Source organism: Chrysemys picta, unplaced genomic scaffold (assembly GCF_011386835.1).
Source record: "Chrysemys picta bellii isolate R12L10 unplaced genomic scaffold, ASM1138683v2 scaf5, whole genome shotgun sequence".
Taxonomy (NCBI): Eukaryota; Metazoa; Chordata; order Testudines; family Emydidae; genus Chrysemys; species Chrysemys picta.
This window is the reverse complement of record NW_027052712.1, coordinates 803,733-821,767: the sequence shown is the minus strand read 5'-3', so window position 1 is coordinate 821,767 and position 18,035 is coordinate 803,733. Positions and strand designations below refer to the sequence as shown.

At 43.4% G+C, this 18,035-nt stretch overlaps 1 protein-coding gene and 1 long non-coding RNA gene across 5 annotated transcripts in view; one reads left to right on the top strand and one right to left on the bottom strand.

The window, feature by feature from the left end:
- Nucleotides 1-18,035, top strand: part of LOC135977639 (protein dispatched homolog 1-like) — a 250,928-nt gene that overhangs the window by 146,637 nt on the left and 86,256 nt on the right. The window lies entirely within an intron of this gene.
- Nucleotides 4,349-18,035, bottom strand: part of LOC135977644 (uncharacterized) — a 60,854-nt gene continuing 47,167 nt past the window's right edge. Inside the window, exons 2-3 of one of the 3 annotated variants that reach the window (XR_010595083.1) lie at nt 8,472-8,619; nt 4,349-5,264 (exon numbers count right to left, since the gene is read on the bottom strand). This is a non-coding gene — a long non-coding RNA (uncharacterized LOC135977644). The other 2 variants (XR_010595082.1, XR_010595084.1) reach the window with 2 other exon arrangements.

The following is an 18,035-nucleotide window of genomic DNA, read 5'->3' as shown; positions in this document are numbered from 1 at the left end:
TGGTATGTTCAATGGGACATCTGGCTAAGAAAAAAAGTTCAGAATCAGGCTGAATTCTGACTATTTTGGCTATAATTTTTCAGTTAAAAACAGATCTCTGCTTGTACAATTACTAGGTAGACAAACAAGGCTACCTGTTTTGAGCTATACTTATTTGTATGAGCTAGATCTATTTTTAGGTGACAGTTAATTTAATATTACATTTCCATTTACCACTGGAGAAAGTTCTTTTAAAATAGATAAGATGTAACAACTCAATTCTCTTAATACTTTCCAAAAAAGAATTAAACCATCTGAAAGGGATCTAAACCTCAAACAGTTTAACTACAGAAAAAGAACTGTACTTAAGATAAAACTTTCTTTAAATATCCTTCTCTTCCTGCGCTCCCTCCCTCCCCTCCGCCCCCTACTCCACCTCCTGGCAGGCCCTGGGAACCCTGAAAGCACCAAAACTGTTTCAGAGTAGCAGCCGTGTTAGTCTGTATCCGCAAAAAGAACAGGAGTACTTGTGGCACCTTAGAGACTAACAAATTTATTAGCGCATAAGCTTTCGTGGACTACAGCCCACTTCTTCGGATGCATATAACTGTTGTACAAAACTGTTGTACAAAACTGTTGTAGTTCCCCTTTGTAAGAAGAGAGGATTTAGGAAGGCTGAACAGGGGTTTTATAACACCCTGCACATCAGAGAGTACAGTCCTGTGGGGGATCATTTTACTCCAGCACAGAAGGGAGCTTGGGCATGAACCAGTGGATCCACCGAATACAGATTCAGTGACAAAATACCATTCGCACCCTGGACAAAAAACAAGGTGAGAAGTACACAGCAGCTTCAGGGACTACGGTAGCCCTAAGGGCTTGGCTACACTTGCAAGTTAGAGTGCATTAAACCAGCCCCGTGGGCCCTAACTCACGACCCTTCCAAACTGGCAAGGCACTTAGAGCACTCTGACTCCGTGGGAAGAGCGCTCCTGAAATTCCTGGGTGTCAGCGTGAACCAGGTGTTGTATTACTGCACTCTGATCGGCCTCCGGAAACGTCCCATAATCCCCTTAAATCAAGTGGCCACTCTTGTCATTGTTTTGGATTCGCTGTAGGAACGTGGATATCAAAGCAAACCATTACTGTGGAATGGTGTGAGAGAGAGAGAGAGAGAGAGAGAGGCGGGGGACGAGGGATCTGCTGCTATCTAAACTTACAAGACAGCATGCTGACATGCTCTCAGCCCCCCAAAATCCCACTCTCTCCCCCCCACATACACACTCCCTGTCACACTCCACCCCCCACTTGCATGCTGGGATAGCTACCACAATGTACTGCTCTCTGTGGCTGCTGCAAGTGCCGCATATGTGGCCACGCCAGTGCGTTCGCAGCTGTCAGTGTGGACAGACTGCAGCGCTTTCTCTACTGTGTTCTACGAAGGCTGGTTTAACTCAAAACACTCTACATTTGCAATTGTATCCATGTCCTAAGACAAGTATCAGATGGGTAGCCATGTTAGTCTGGATCTGTAAAAAGCAACAAAGAGTCCTGTGGCACCTTATAGACTAACATACGTATTGGAGCATAAGCTTTTGTGGGTAAATACCCACTTCATTCGACGCATGGGTATTCACCCACGAAAGCTTATGCTCCAATACGTCTGTTAGTCTATAAGGTGCCACAGGATTCTTTGTTGCTTCATCCTAAGACGGCAGCAGCTGCAGAGCAGTTCCACAGCCTGAAGAAAAAACTGTTGTTCTCTTCCCAACTCCCCCCTCAGCCCACTTAGTTGGGCTATGTACTGCATTCAGGATTTGGGCATTAGTAATCTTAGGCCTGGTCTACACCTAAAATGTAGGTTGAACAGGTTGTGTTGCTCAGGGATGTGAAATGTCTCCCCATGAGAGACACAGTTAAGCCAATCTAACCCCAGTATAGACACAGTGCTAGGGGTTGACAAAATAATTCTTCTGTCAACTGAACTACTTTCTCTCAGAAATGTGGATTTACCACAGTGACAGAAGGTGTTCTTCTGTCACTGTGGTAAGTGTCCACACTATAGCACTACAGTAGTGCAGTTGCAGCTGGGCTGCTGTAATATTTCTAGTGTAGATATAGTGCAGTTGCAGCTGTGCTGCTGTAATATTTCTAGTGTAGATATAGCCGTAGTTAAGCAGGCTTAAGCTCTCCTGTAGACAGTGCTAGGTCAACAAAAGAATTTACTCCTGGGGAGATTCTGTGCCACTGCGCATGCGCAGAATTTATGTTCCCCGCAAATTTCTTTGCTTTCCCACAGAAAAATGACTTCCCTTTCTGGCAGGGAAGCCACAAGAACAGTCATGCAACCCTCCCCAGCAGTATGTTTCGGGTGCCCAAAGCAGCTGGCAGAGAGGTAAATCACTGTGGGGCAGAAGGCGGGACTGGTGAAGACCCAGTTGGTGGCTCCTATCCTGCGCTGGGCTCAGTTGGTAGTCACAGCTGGGCTGGGAAGGACGGGACTTCCTCTTCTCCTGCACAGCATCCGGGGCTTGGTCAGACCCACCCCCAGATTTCTCCCCTGGCTGCAGGAAGCTCTGCAAACTCCCCCCACCCCACCCCTGCTTCCTGCACCCATTGCTCCTCAGCTGCAGGGGGAGGGATCCTAGTACGGGGAGCTACTCCTCCATCTACCCAACCCCATGCATCCAGACCCTCTTGCCGAGCCTCACTCCCCCACACTCAGAACTCCCCTGATGAGTCCCACTCCCCCTGCACCTGGACCCGCCCAATGAGCCACCCACACCTGGATTCCCACCCTACCAAACCCCAACCAGCTGCACCTGGATCCCCACCCCATTGAGCACCACTCCCTCAGCATCTGGACCCCCCACTAAGTCCCCCACACCCAGATCCCCCTGCTGAGGTCTATCCCCCCCATATCCTGACACGCCCTGCGCTGAGCCCCAACCACCTTCACCAGGACTCCCCTGCAGAGTCCCATTACTGTTGCACTCAGAACCCCCCAACAAGTCCCTGTGCATCCAGATTCCCCCCACATCCAGATCCTCCACTGAACTGCCCACACCCAGATTGCCCCACACAGAACCATCTCAACCCACACCTGGTTCCCCCCACATTAAGCCCCTCCACACTTGGAATCTGCCTTGCTGACCCTGCCTGCCCACACAGAGGGGCAGGGCCCTGGGATGTTTCTGGGCCTGGCCGGGTCCTTACGCTGTGTCAGGGTTTGGTGCAGCCTCACCACTGAGTCCATAGTCCGGAGTGGAGCTGCAGTGATCTCCCACCTCTGTACAGCTAGTGGCCTGTGCTCCCCTCCCCAATGCCATGCTGGAGCCTCCACATTTATTTGATGAATAAATTTGCAGAATTTTAAAATATTGTATGCAGAATTTTTAATTTTTTGGCACAGAATTTAAAATATTTTGGTGCAGAATGCCCTCAGGAGCAAGAATTCTTCAGTTGACCTAACTACTGCTTCGGAGAGGGTGTATTTACTACAGCAAGGGAAAAAGTATCTACACTACAGTACTGCAGCTGTGTCACTCTAGCATTTGTAATGTATACATTCCAGTCATAAGGAAAGTTTCACGATCAATTTTCTTGGGTAGACATTTTGCTCAGTCCTGAGTTCTTTACCCATTTGTATTTTTCTTACAGTAAACAAAAAGGGTTATTGCAGTGGGTATCAAACTTTTTTATTGGCAACCCCTTTCAGATTGCAAGCCATTGAGTGTGACCCCCCTAATAAATTAAACACACTGTTTAATATATTTAACACCATTATAAATGCTGGCGGCAAGCAGGGTTTGGGGTGGAGGTTGACAGCTCGCGACCCCCCCCCCCGAATAATGACCTTGCGACCTCCTGGGGGGTCCCGACCCCCAGTTTGAGAACCCCTGGGTTAGTGTGTGTTTCTGGTCACAACACTTCTTTATAAAAAACCCCAAAAGTTTCCAATTATAAAAAGCATAGTGTGATGATGAGCTTTATTTAGTTTATGGTTATTTAGAAAGACTGACAGATTTCTTCAAAGTTTTAAACTGGTATGGGGCTGGATGACTCAGAACAGCAGTGATTAAATTCAAAGTTTTTCAACTCCACCCCACTAATTTGAAGCGGACCGAAGTTGGCCAAAATTGGAAGATTACCACAAGTTAGTTTGTCTAGTTCCTAGCGTTTGCCTGTACTCCTCACAGGATCCACCACAAGTTGCATTCTGCTGAACTGAGCAACCCTATCATTAGAATTGCTCTCTGCAGGTCAGAGTTAAGACATTGGTGGGACACCTGCACTGCTTCTGTTGAGGCCACACCCACTGTGAATAACTAAAGGACTTCCATTTCCAGAACTGAACCTAAATTTCTATTTTTCATTTTTACCCAAATTACTGTACTCCTCTTTCAGCATAGAAATTTGTAACTGTTCAACCAGAGCCTAATTATCTTTATCGCGTATACAGTAGCCTTCATAACATTGGTAAGTTTTTCGGTTTCTGTGAACAATGGTCAGAAAGTAAACATCCATACTTTCAGAAGAATATACAGATCATAAATAAAATGGTTGGGCTCCTCATTATAGAGCCTGTTTTAAGAATAGAGAGTGTTGTGAGTTACCTTGCAAGCCATCGGAATAAGAGGAACAAATGACAGCCAAAAACAAGTTGTGCTGCTGACTATTTACACTGACATGTTTTTTTAAACATGTCATCTTATTAGAATTCTGATGGAAGAATATTTCAAGAAAAACGGACTTACCCTGTATATTGTTGAGGTTTGTACAGGGCTTAGAGAAAGTCCCTATATCTTCTCAAAATACAAGAACAGCTAACTCCAGTTAAATTTACTACACATGCCCCCATATATTTCAACAAGGAAAAAATTTTCCCCGAGGAAATTTCTCAGTTTCTGGATTAAACCCAGTATTATTAGCTGCAGAATGAAATGATTAATGACGGATTCATTGAATTACTTCTTACGGGCGGTCACTAGAGCTTCCTCTAAACCTAAAACTGCCACTGTACATTTAACTAATGACAAATGATTTTTAAACTGTCAAAATTATAAACATCATAAAATTGTTTTATCACAGTGATTTTAATTACTGCACTTTAATGAAAGTACAAGTTATGTTTTTGTTTTCTTCACTTCAAAGTTATAAATTGAGAAACAGCCTGACTTACTGCATCCCCAAATATTATTACACTGTAAATTAAGTTCTAGATCCACAGTTGTGAATACTTGGTGTGAGCATTTCCAATTATTTGAGATGTGTAAATTTCCCTCCTAAAAATACAAGAAAAAACCGGAATTTAGAAAATGAGATTAAAAATCATTTTTCCAAGAATTACACAAGTTGGTTCCTGGTCACCATATTTAAAAGACTCCCCAAACAGAAGGCATTTTCCAAGAGGGAAAGTCCCCCTACCATTAATTAATAAACCATTCATTCATAGGAGAAATGCAACAACACTGCAATCTTAAATTCAAAAAGGTAACCAATCTGCAGATTTCACACATGGGTTATTCTAGGTTTGGTCATTGAAAAGTTTCAGTCATAAAACTATTGTTAATTACCTTTTTCATACATGCACAATCTTTATCACATAGAAGTTACTTAAAATACCTAGCTTTAGTTAAGAGTTTGTTCTTTTCTCCAAGGGAAACTGTAATCAGCCTAACAAACTTCACATTTTCCTTTACAGGTATGCTCCAAAGTCATCCTTATTACTGAAGTGTCATTGGGCCCAAACTCACTTAATGCAACTAATGTTCTGTGCTAAAAATGAATGGAAGACATAACATGTAAACTGAGGATGGAAATGAAGTCTGTGCTGCTCCTTTTCAGCATAGTACTTCAATTCTATGATAAGCGTAAGAAAGAGAAATCCATCCAGTAATATACTTAGCAAAGATGTCTGGTGGACTCACCAAATATGGGTAAATCCAGCCGTTTCGTTAAGATGTGCAAAGCAAAATGAACCCCAATAAACCTCAGTTACTTTAATGGACCACAGTTTCAGCATTCCAGTTATCTCACACAAAATCACTTTAATATGAGACTGCCCAGTGATGAAAGCACATTTTAATGCAAGATTTAGCATAACCCCAAATAGAGGATGATGAAATGAAAAGATATACAAGACCCAGAGAGCATCAATGAAGTGTTCTGCATTTTTCTAGATAAATTAATTGTAGCCTTTTACTGTGCATGACAGTCACAGCATACAAAAGAGAAACTGTGTCACTTTGAGTTTAAAAACATGCATATCATTAAAAGCAGAGTCATTTTCCTATATCAATCCAAAAAGGGAAAAAATCCAACTAAAGGAGAGGATTTACAGGCACTCAGAATTATTGGTCACAGTGGAAATGGAACTTAAAAAAAGGGGGCACTGTCAAGTTATATAAAACATAATTTGAACAATATTTTTCACCCATTTCATTGCCAAGCCTACAATTTCTTTAGATATTCTCCCTCTGTCTTCCTTCATCTGTAAGCAAGTACTTAAATATTTTTTTAAAATATTTTTAGTTTATTAGTTATGACAGATGCAGATAGTCCTGCTTGGAAACATAAACAGGTACAGTATGGGTAACAGTAGTGTAGGGATATTAAAGAAGGTACTAACAGTCATTCCCCCATAATTTGTCCCCCACACTTTAAAATCCAACAGTTTCACCAAGTACAAACATCTCTTGGGTCTTCTGTTAAAACTTGTAAGCTACTGTCTGTAGAAACCATTGATTATATCTGTCCTGTGAAAGATACTTTATCACTATGTAAAACTTACAAACAAGTTAATTGACTTTGTTCTTGAAGTAATTAATACAATGTAAACAAACGCTATAAGCCGTTAAGTGACTTTCACTTCATTGTAACAGCAAGGGCTCCTAGGAACAGACCCCCACCCTCTGTGATTAAAGGGCCGGGAGTCTCAAATGAATTAGCACACACCCCAAAAGAGGTGGAGACAGTAAATTAAAACACGGTTAAGATATGGAATGTATGTTGATGAATGCTTGATTTACATGAATGGTTAGGGAGGCGCCAGCCTAGAAAGGGAGTATCCATCGGCCGAAGAATGTGTCAAGTAGGACCACGAGACAACACCCCCCCACCCCTCCGGAGGGTAAACTGGGATCCACCCCATCACCTGGAAGGATGAGAAACACAAACTTTGGACAGTGTGGAGCCACCAGGAATGTGCCACTTTGGACAGAAATGTGCCATCTGCTGATTGAGTCAGCAACAGCAGGATGAAACTGCTCCCATAGAGTAACAGGAATTAATTCCTATAAGAATGGACTCTAAAGATTGAGGACTTTGAGTCTCTGGTTCTGCTGCCAGCCTCCAGGAGCATCAGGTCCACCTGACACGGACTCGGCTCCATCCTCATGACCAATATACCTGGCCAGTAACTTGGCATGAGCAACTTCTAGGCTGGTAACTATAACACCTATACAGAACTTGAATGAGAGAGAGAGAGTGTGTGTGTGTGTGTGTAAGGAATAAGTAGTGATAGGAATAGGTAGTCAAACAACGTTGTTTACTTTTATCTTTTGCTTTATCATTATATTTACAATAAATGTGGCATCTTTGCCTTATCCCTCTTAATAAGATCCTGCTGATTTTTATTCTACTAGTATAACAGTAGTACCAACTTTCCTCCCCACTTCAGTGACTTGCCTGACCTGAACAGTGACAGAAAATAGTTCAGACTTGGCCTCTTCACTTCATACTAACAAGGAGCGCAGCCATGATGATGCCTTTGATGTAGATACCTGGCAATGACAGGCCCCCTGATGTTAATCCTTTTGCATAGTGGATGATTTTTGTGCTTAGGCTTAATCACCAAATTAAGACTGTGGCTACAAGGGGATTCTGCCATCAGTAGCAGAAAAAGGCCTGACCTCAAAACCTCACAGTTTCTTTCTGTGGTAGGTCTAGACCAGTGGCTCTCAGACTTTCCAGACTCCTGTACCCCTTTCAGTACCCTGTGGTACCCCTCCTCCGCCTCTCCCCCCCAGCCCAGGTGCTGCTGTGGAGAGATAGACCTGGGGAGAGTCCTCTCTCCCCACCGTAGCCCCAGAACACCCTCCTGCACCCCCAAACCCTGCATCCCCAGCCCCACCCCAGAGCCTGTACCCCCAGCCAAAGCCATCCCCCCCCACCCTAACACTATGCTCCATCCCTGAGCCCCTCATTCTGGCCCCACCCTACCCACAGCTGGAGCCCTCACATCCCTGCACCCCAACCCTCTGCCCCAGCCCTGAGCTCCCTCCCACACTCCAAACCCCTCGACCCCACCCCCACCATATGATTTTTGTTATATGTACCAATATGGATGTGATGTGTACATCACCTCCATAACATCACCTCCATATTGGTGCACATCATAAAATTCATTCCGCACATGGGTGGGAAAAATTAGAAGGAACACTGCTAAGAGACACTTTCCAGCAAATCTATTAGTGAGTTTCCACTCTCACCGAGATGACGATTTCCATTGCACTGTATTTCTTTGCTCTCATGCCACAGTCACTATCCAGCTAGAATCTTTTCCATGGTTGCTCCAAACTGTGGTGGGAAAAGTCAGTCAGTCCACTGCCCCCAAATATCCTGTATTTTTATAGACACCTGTTAAGATAAGGACAGTAATTGATAAAGGAATATAAAAAAATTAAGTGAATATAAAGACCTTTTCACAAGACAGGCTATAATCCAGCAGTAACACACAACAGGGTGTGTTACTGGCTCATGAGTGCATTCCAGTGTGCATTGTGGGGCCTTTAATTTTTACTTGGAAAAAACTAGAGATGGGGGAAGGAAGAAGGCAGTTGCTAAATTCTGTTTTTCAGAACAATGATACAAGTGTCACAAGCCATACTTTCAGCAAAACCAGAAAAGTAGTTTTATAGGTGTGGCTCTGTGTACCAAAACCATTTCACACAGCACTGCTTGTCTACCAACAGCCATCTCTCCCCACTCTCCAAAACATGGCACCATCTCCCTCACTCTTTCCTTCTTCTGCTTTTCTTTCTCCTATCCCTGATCAGTTATTTCCATTCCGCCTTACTTTCCCTAGTGCCCTTGGATCATACCACTGAGTCAGACTGGCAGTTCAAAAGGTTTATTTCATGCTGTGGACAGATTTTCTAGAAGCAGCAGTTTCTTGCATGGTCTTTCAAAATGAGGGAGGAGAAATCCCTGTATCCGTCCTCATAGGCAAGCTCAGTACACAGTAAATCTAGCAGGATAAACACTATTTATCATTTCATAATATTTAGAATCAGGAGACAGTTCGAACAAATCACTAAACTATTTCCGTATGCATGCTGATTCCACATACCCATAACACCGTCCCATTCACCAGTCGCCTTTTTATCATTACAGTGAGCTTCACTGCACTTGTATTTGCTACAACGCTGAAATGTCAGCCACCATACAGCTCATTTATGAGATATATGTCAAGTTCTCCATGTTTAGGCTATAATAGTCACAAAGCAATCTAAGATCATGGCTACGCTACCCCTTATGTCTGCAAAACGTATGTCGCTCAGGGGTGTGAAAACCACACCCCTGTGCGACATACATTTTGCTGGCATAAGCACTTATGGGCACAGCGCTATGTTGGCGGGAGATACACTGTCCCACCGACAAAGCTACCTCTGCTCATTTAGATGGTTTTATTACATCAACCGGAGAGCTCTCTCCTGTCAGCACAGAGGGACTACACAAGCAATCTTACATTGGTACAGCTTTACCGCTGTAAGATTGCTAGCGTAGACATGGCCTAAACTGGTAAGAAGGAGGAGAAACAGAAAATAGGAATTTTGCTGTGCTTTAAATTAGTGGTTCTCAAACGTATTTGATCGCACCCCTCTTCTTTGTGTCTGTAGTAGTTTACACCCTCCCTCCTGCCACACAAGTACACATACCAATAAAAAAAATCAACATGCAACTCTCACTAAATATTAAAAACAGTAAGGCATTGAATTCAAACAGAGCCATTTAAATATATAGTAAGTGAGATATGCTTACTGGCATCACACTGTTGTTACGAGTGTGATGGGTGTGCCTGTTTTCTGGAGTGGAGCAATTCCACAAATTCCACGAATGAGCCAATGATCCATTGTAATAAGAGTAAAAGAAGAACTGTGATTGTGGTCAATGCTTACAATTAAATGTGCACACCGCGTCACAGCAAACGGATTAACGTACAGATGGCAACGCCTTTTTGTAATACTATGCAAGCTTAACAGAAACCCATAATGCACAGCGCCAGCTAGAGTCAAATGCATAGTGCCATTTGAGGACCTGATATGTCTGGAGGAATCAGCTCTGCTCCAAAATGTCTGTTAATCTATAAGGTGCCACAGGACTCTGTCGCTTTTTACAGCTTTGCTGGTTATTCATTGTGGTGGGGAAAATGTGTGCATTCTCCCCCCCCCCCCAAAGCATCTCACGCCCTTCACCCCTCCAGTTTGAGATCCTCTGCTTTAAATGAAGAACAGGAGTACTTGTGGCACCTCAGAGCATTCGTGGGCTAGATCCCACTTCTTCGGATGCATAAATTTGTTAGTCTCTAAGGTGCCACAAGTACTCCTGTTCTTTTTGCGGATACAGACTAACACGGCTGCTACTCTGAAACCTGCTTTAAATGACTATATCAGTGACAAACTAACTTTTAAAGAAGGCATTAAATGGGTGTCCACTGTTTTACAAATGTGACCATCAGGAAAATATGTTAGTCAGATCTTTCAAAATGTGGGGTGGTAGATTACAGCTAAAGGGGTGTGGTCAGAGGGTTTTTCCTCCAATACTGAAGCTAGTTCTCTTGGGGTATTTGTTTCAGAGTAGCAGCCGTGTTAGTCTGTATCTGCAAAAAGAACAGGAGTACTTGTGGCACCTTAGAGTCTAACAAATTTATTAGAGCATAAGTTTTCGTGGACTACAACCCACTTCTTGGGATGCATATTTGTGTGGCTTGTTCCATGATGTTATCTACTTCCCCGGTGAAGTGTCCTTGTTTGGCAAAGGTGATTTTAAGTGTGATGAGGTGTGTATCCCAGCCTTTCTCCTTGGACCATATTCTATCTGAGTGCCTGGCTGTAGATAACAGATTTCTTGGTGTGTTTGGAGTAATTACTGGATCTGTGAGGGTAAGTGTGGTGATCTGTGGGCTTCCCGTATCTAGTTGTCTGTATGGTCACATTGTTGAAACTGACTGTGGTGTCCAGGAAGTTGATGCTGGTGTGGGAGAGTTCTAGAGAGAGTTTGATGGATGGGTAGTGGTTATTGAAGTTGTGGTGGAAATTATGAGGGAGTTTAGGTTGTCTGTCCAGAGGAGGAAAATAATATCCATGCATCTCAGGTATATCATTGGTTTTGTAGTGTATTTGTCCAGAAATTCTTCCTTGAGGTGGACCATGACGAGCTTGGCATATTGGGGAGCCATCTCAGTACCCATGTCTCAGTTCCCACGGTTTAGACAAAACTATTGTTGAATGTAAAACTGTTATAGTTGAGGATGAAATGGATGAGTTTGGTGATACGTTTCTGGTGAATTTATGAGCATTGTCCATTGTCTTGTAGATATTTGAGGCAGGCATTGATGCCATCATTTTGAGGAATGTTAGTGTATGGGGAAGTGACATCCATGGTGGCAAGGATGGTCTTCTGAGGGAGGTGATTAATGTTGGGGTCGTTCTGAAGGAGGTCAGTTGTGCCCTGGAGGAAGCTGGTTCTTTGTACAGTGAGTGATTTGAGGATGGTTTCTGAGTCCTGATATTCCTTCAGTAAGAGTTCCGTGGAGAGACATGAATGGTCTCTCTGGGTTCCCTTGTTTATATATCTTGGGAAGCATATAGAACAACTCTGGGATGGGTTCATGGAAGATGAGGTTGTAGACTCTCTCTTGGAGCTGTTTGGGAAAGGATCTGAGGATATTCTTAAATTCTTGGGTGAACTGTGGTGTGGGATCTTTGACTTCTTTATAGTAGGTGGTGTTAGAATTGTAATCGCCACAATTGAGAACTACGATGGGACTCCCCTTTATCTGCTGATTTGACCACTATCTGGTGGCTGGATTTCAGAGACCGTGTAGCTGTTCTTGCGGCAGTGGAGAGATTGTGGTGGATGTGATTAAGCATTTCACAGTCAATTTTTCCTCCTGAAGCAACGTAATGTAATGATCAAGTGTGTGATTTTGCCTAGTGTAGGGTGTCTAGTCAGAAGATTCTTTTTTCTTACGATTATTGGTGGGGAGGTGTCATCATTGTTGTGAAAGCATTCTTCTAGTTCTCCACATTTTAGTATGGTATCAGGTTCCGAGGTGGGGCAGAAGTTCGGTCTTTTGGAAAGAACACATAACTCAGCACCAGTGATGGGTAGTTTTGATAAATTGATGATGTTGGGGTGTCTGGGAGTGGGTCTTGGAGCCATGGTTTCTCCCTGAGGTAGTGTTCTGTGGGTTGTGGAGTTTGTTCCACTTTTTGTTTTTGTGCTGGATAACCGTCATCGGGTTTTTTTGATAGTAGTTTGGATTTCATGTATGATTTCCAGGTAGGTTTCCTGATTATTTTTTTCTTTCCAGTGAGCTCAAGAATATGTGATGATTTTTTGTCTGGGGTGGTCCCTTCCAATAATATGCCAGATATTTTCACCCTCTGGACAGACAACTTAAACTCCCTCATAGATTTCCACCACGACTTCAACCCCCACCACCCATCCATCAAACTCTCTCCAGAACACCCCCGTATCAGCATCAACTTCATGGACACCACAATTAGCTTCAACAATGGAACCCTACAAACAACTGCATACCCATGAAGAAACCCATGAATCATCACACTTACCTTCACAGATCCAGAAACCACCCCAACAAACCAAGACATTTGTTATCTTCAGCTAGACACCAAAGAACATGCTCCAAGGAGACAGTCCGGGGTAGACACCTCACTATACTTAAAATCGCCTTTACCAAACAATAACATTCCATCAGGGAAGAAGATTGCATCATGGAATGGGGCACACTAATACCCTGAGAGAACCAGATTCAATGTGGGGACTGCATACCCCTAGCTGTCACCTACCATCCCATACTAGAACCCATAAGGGGTATCAAACAATTACAACTCATACTCAATGGGGACCGCATCTTGAAAGAAATCTTTCCTGAACCCGCTCATTTGGCATTCAAAACAAAAAAACAAAACAAAAAAATCCCAACAAACAACAACAAAACAACCGAACTTTGCCAAGCTCATCAGAAGCAAGCTCCCCACAGACCACGACTCACCAACTCCAAGCAGCATGCAGACTCTGCCAGAATAAATGCAAAACCTGAACACATATCTCCAGTGCTACGATGATCAACACCCCGCACAACACACCTTTCAAGATCCATGGGTTCTACATATGCCTATTACAACATGTGGGTGTACCTCATCCAGTGCATTAACTGCCCCAACAACAACTACGTGGGTGAAACCAAACAATCACTACACTCTTGAAAAAAGCACCTTTAAGACTAACAGAATGAACTCAAAGAAAAATGATGATAAAAACCCAACCCCACCATATCACCTATGGGTGAACACTTTCCACAAACAATCACTCTGTATCTGACCTCTCAGTCCTTATCCTCAAAAGAAACTTGTACAACACCTTCAAATGATGAATGTGGGAGCTTAAATTCTAAGTTTGCTAGACACTAAAAATCATGCTCTTACTAAAGACACTTGATTTAAAGCTTATTACAACAATCTGTAACCTGATAGCCCCCCTTTTTTGTCCTATGACTGCAAAGGTGTTAACAGGCCACTTCACTTTGAATGGTCTCTTACAATAAGCGTTAACCACTTGTACTAAACAATCTGTTCCACCTTGTATTTGGCTGTGACACTCTTGAATACCTTTCGCAGACCTGAAGAGCCCTGTGCAGCTCGTCTCTTTCAGAAATTGGTCCAATAAAAGATATTACCTCACTCATCTTGTCTCACTAATATCCTGGGAGCAACAGGCTACAACAATGCCAACAATATGGAACAGAAATGTCTCACTAATATCCTGGCTACAACAATGCCAACAATATGGAACAGAAATGGTTACAGCCCTAAATCAGTTTCAAACCAGACCAGTTAAATACACAAAACTGTTAAAAGAGCTAAGTTGCTGAGTAAACCTCATCTGTTAATTATCAAAGCCCCTGCCTTTGTTTAAACTCCTGAAATAGGTTTCTAATATTTAAGCCCTTTTCACATAGAAGTTTAAAAATATTAAAACAGGCGGGTGAGGTTTTTTCGTTGCTACGAAACTATTTCAGAAGCTCATTTGTCTTGTTTAAAGCACCTTTCTTTAGTACTAGATAAAGCTTTAAAAAAAAAGTTACAGGATCAAATTGATGTTCTTACTGTTAGTCATTAAAATTCAAAAGTGATAAAAAAAGCTTAGAAGTCTTTCCTATTTTCCATCACAAATAGGCCCTACGGTAACCAACTTGTTTCACTTCAGATATTTCATCTTCCTTGGTCTCAGATGCATGAAACTTATGAGTTTCTTTAAAAGAGTAGACAAATCTGAAGACTTAGGCAGTTTGACTGCTTTGCTTTCAATTTTATCTACATTCCTTAAGGACCCCTAAAGGCACATCATTTCCCCCTCATTTAAATGCCACCTTCAGAGTCTTTATCCCAGTTACCCCGAGTGTTCAGAGTATTAGCCACAAGGATGGTATGTCTACATTGCAATTAAAAACCCATGGCTGGCCCATGCTAGCTGACTCAGGCTCACGGGGCTATTTAATTGTGGTGTAGACATTCAGGCTGGGTTCTAAGACCCTGGAAGGTGGGAAGGTACAAGATCTCGTTCTGCAATCTGAGCCCAAATGAACTTCTGCACCACAGTTAAACAGCCGGAGCCCTCCCAAGCCCAAGTCAGCTGGCATGGGCCAGTCACGGGTTTTTAATTGTACTGTAGATATACCTTCCAAGGGGTTCTTCAATTAACATAAGGTATTCTCTTGCTGCTGCCCCACAGTTGAGACCATTGATTCTGCAGGACTCCCAACCTCTGTGCATGCACCCAGATACATTAAAAATGTATTTATAGTTTGTAAATGCTACAGAATTTAGTGATTGACAGCCTAAAAATACTTAAGATAAGAAACAGCAATTACCAAAACTCTGCAATTTTCTAGGAATTGCTTTGCAATAAAGCTAAACCAAAATAAGCTATATGCCATTTAACTTCCATTGGGCTTTTGTATAATCTGAAAATACTTCACTTGCAAGTGAAACCATGGTCTCCAATAGCAGTTTGGAAACTAGAAAAGCTAGAGAACCCATGCTCCACAGGAACTGTCACAAGTATGGTCATAAGTTTACTCCATATTCCATGATAGTCAGAGACAGAAAGCAGAATATACAGTACGCCAGATATTTATAAACATCCTTTAGAAAAGGCAACATTGGCAGACATACATGTATGAGAAAATACCTACTCTATGAATAGAGCTTTGCAAATCCGCAGGTATCCACTTTATATCTGTGGACCATATTTGCGGATCACAGCTTGGATGCGGATACAAATTTTATATCCGCACAGGGCTCCGCAGCACAGACTCACCAGAATAGAGCGGCTGCAGGCTCCTGCATGCAGCCTGCAGGCTCCAGCTCGGCTCTCTGAATCACACAGTAGCAGGGATAGCCTGCTGGGCATTCTGGAGTTGTAGTCCTCAGCTTGCTTGGATGGAGGAGGTAAACTACAACTCCCAGAAGGGAGTGAGCCAAGCGCCATTTTGAAAGAGGTGAGGTTGTAATTTAAACTAGCGGGCGGCAAGGGCACATGCTATGAAGAGAGTAGTTGTTACTGCTGTCTGTCCAGGCCGGGTCTGCATGATTATAACCACCGCAGCTACATAGGGGTGTCTGAGCCGCCCACCCCTCCCCACAGGAGGGCGGTGCTGAACATGAGGGCCCAGGAGTGTAGCCCTCCTACTGGGAGTGGGAAAGGAGGTACGGCAAGGGTGGAGCAGGTGTGGGGCAGGGGGTCTCTGGGGAGAAGTGAGGGGCGGTTGGGAGTCGGGGGTTTGGCACAGCCCTCCGTCAATGCTGTGCGGTGACCTGTGGAGCTGTTTAGAACCCTGCAAATCAGCAGACAATTTTTGCGGATTGTGGATTGGATGCGGATACACATTTTTTTAATCAATGCAGGGGTCTATGAACCCTGGTGGTGAGTACAGCCATGATAGAAACTTGAGCTGTATCTCCCTTGTGTTAAGACTAGACAGGGCCGCCCGGGGGGGGGGGGGGGGGGGTAGCAAGTGGGACAATTTGCCCCAGGCCCCACAGGGGCCCCCACAAGAATATAGTATTCTATAGTATTGCAACTTATGGAAGGGGCCCCTGAAATTGATTTGCCCCAGGCCACCTGAATCCTCTCGGTGGCCCTGAGACTAGAACAGACTTATTGCCAGCATTTTCATCACTGTCAGGGCCGGCTTTAGGCCAATTCCACCAATTCCCCCGAATCGGGCCCCGCGCCTAAGAGGGCCCCGCGCCCAGTGGCAGGGCCACCGGAGGGGAGGGGAGAAAGAAGTGGCCGAGAATCCCTTCCCTGGCTAGAGGCTCCTTTTTAATTTTTACTCACCCGGTGGCGCTCCGAGTCTTCGGCGGCACTTCGGCAGCGGGTCTTTCAGTGCCGCCGAAGACCCGGAGCGAGTGAAGGACGCACCGCCGAAGACTAGGAGCGCCGCCCGGTGAGTACAAGCTCCACGTGTTTTTTTACGTGGTTTTTTTTTAGTCATCTCTGCCGGGGCCCCGTCGAAACTGTTCGAATCGGGCCCCGCACTTCCTAAAGCCGGCCCTGATCACTGTGTTGTCAATCCTGCTCAGAGCAGGTCTAGAACAACTCCAGAGGTCATAGCCAGATTCTAGTGGTTCTTCTGTGGAGCTGCCCCACCAAGAGTACTATGGAAGGCAATTTAAAGAAAAATGCTCACCTATACAAGGCCCTAGACTAGAGAACATCTTTTATCCAAGGATCTGAAAGTCCCTTACAAAGATGGGTAAGTAACCTCATTTTACAGACAGCAAAACTGGGGAACCAAAAGTTGAACGCTCCCAAAGGCCACATTGAATGTAGCTGAGTAAGCAATAGGCCTCCTGCCTCCCACTCCCTATAAGCAATATTGTTTGCCTTGCAGAAAAAGATCCTTGAAATTTGGAAGGATGATGTTAAGGTTGTCTTTCAGTTCATGAAAAAGTAAAAAGTAGCTGAAGACAAGTTACTAGACAAACAAAGCTTGACCATTAATTTCTTCTAGTTTAAGAACCAGATCTGTGCTACGCTCTCTTGTCAAAACTACTTGCGGATAACAATTATGGTTTTTTTAATTAAGATGTTTAGAATTTGTGACCTTTCTAAAGTAATAAATAATTTTTAAAATCTTCAGGTCATTGTGTATTAATTCTATTATAACTTTCCAAGGTTGTGCAGTGCCTCAGGTGCTGGTGAGATTTTACAATGGAGGCTGATCAAAGAGAAAGATTTCCAAAATTAAAATTTTACCACAATACTATTATCTCCTTGTTTGATGTATTAGCTAACACAGCTGTTGGCTTGGAATGGAACTTCAAAACTAGTAAGTAAAACAAAACAAAGAAGCTAAAGAAAATATATCAAAGTTAACTTTTCATTATATTTTAAATGCAGGAACCAAAGGCTCAAGTACAATTGAAGTCTGAATCAGTCTTCTTAGAAACCTTTGTTTTACCAAATAAGTTACAAGCTTTCCCATTCATCTTATTGAAGAGCTACACTGCTGAAAGATGGGCTTTGTCCTAGACAAACTAAAAGTCTGACTGAGACCCTAAAACTGTACAGGGAACATCTTTATTCCTTAGCAGCTAACAGATATGGAAGACTAAAGCCATATCCACATTAGGCTATGAAGTGAGCTAAAGAAACATGGTTAAGCAAGTTTGCAATATGGAATAGCAAGTCAGAGTGCCTACTTAAGTTAAAAACAGTCGTTTTAAAAGCCACAGAAC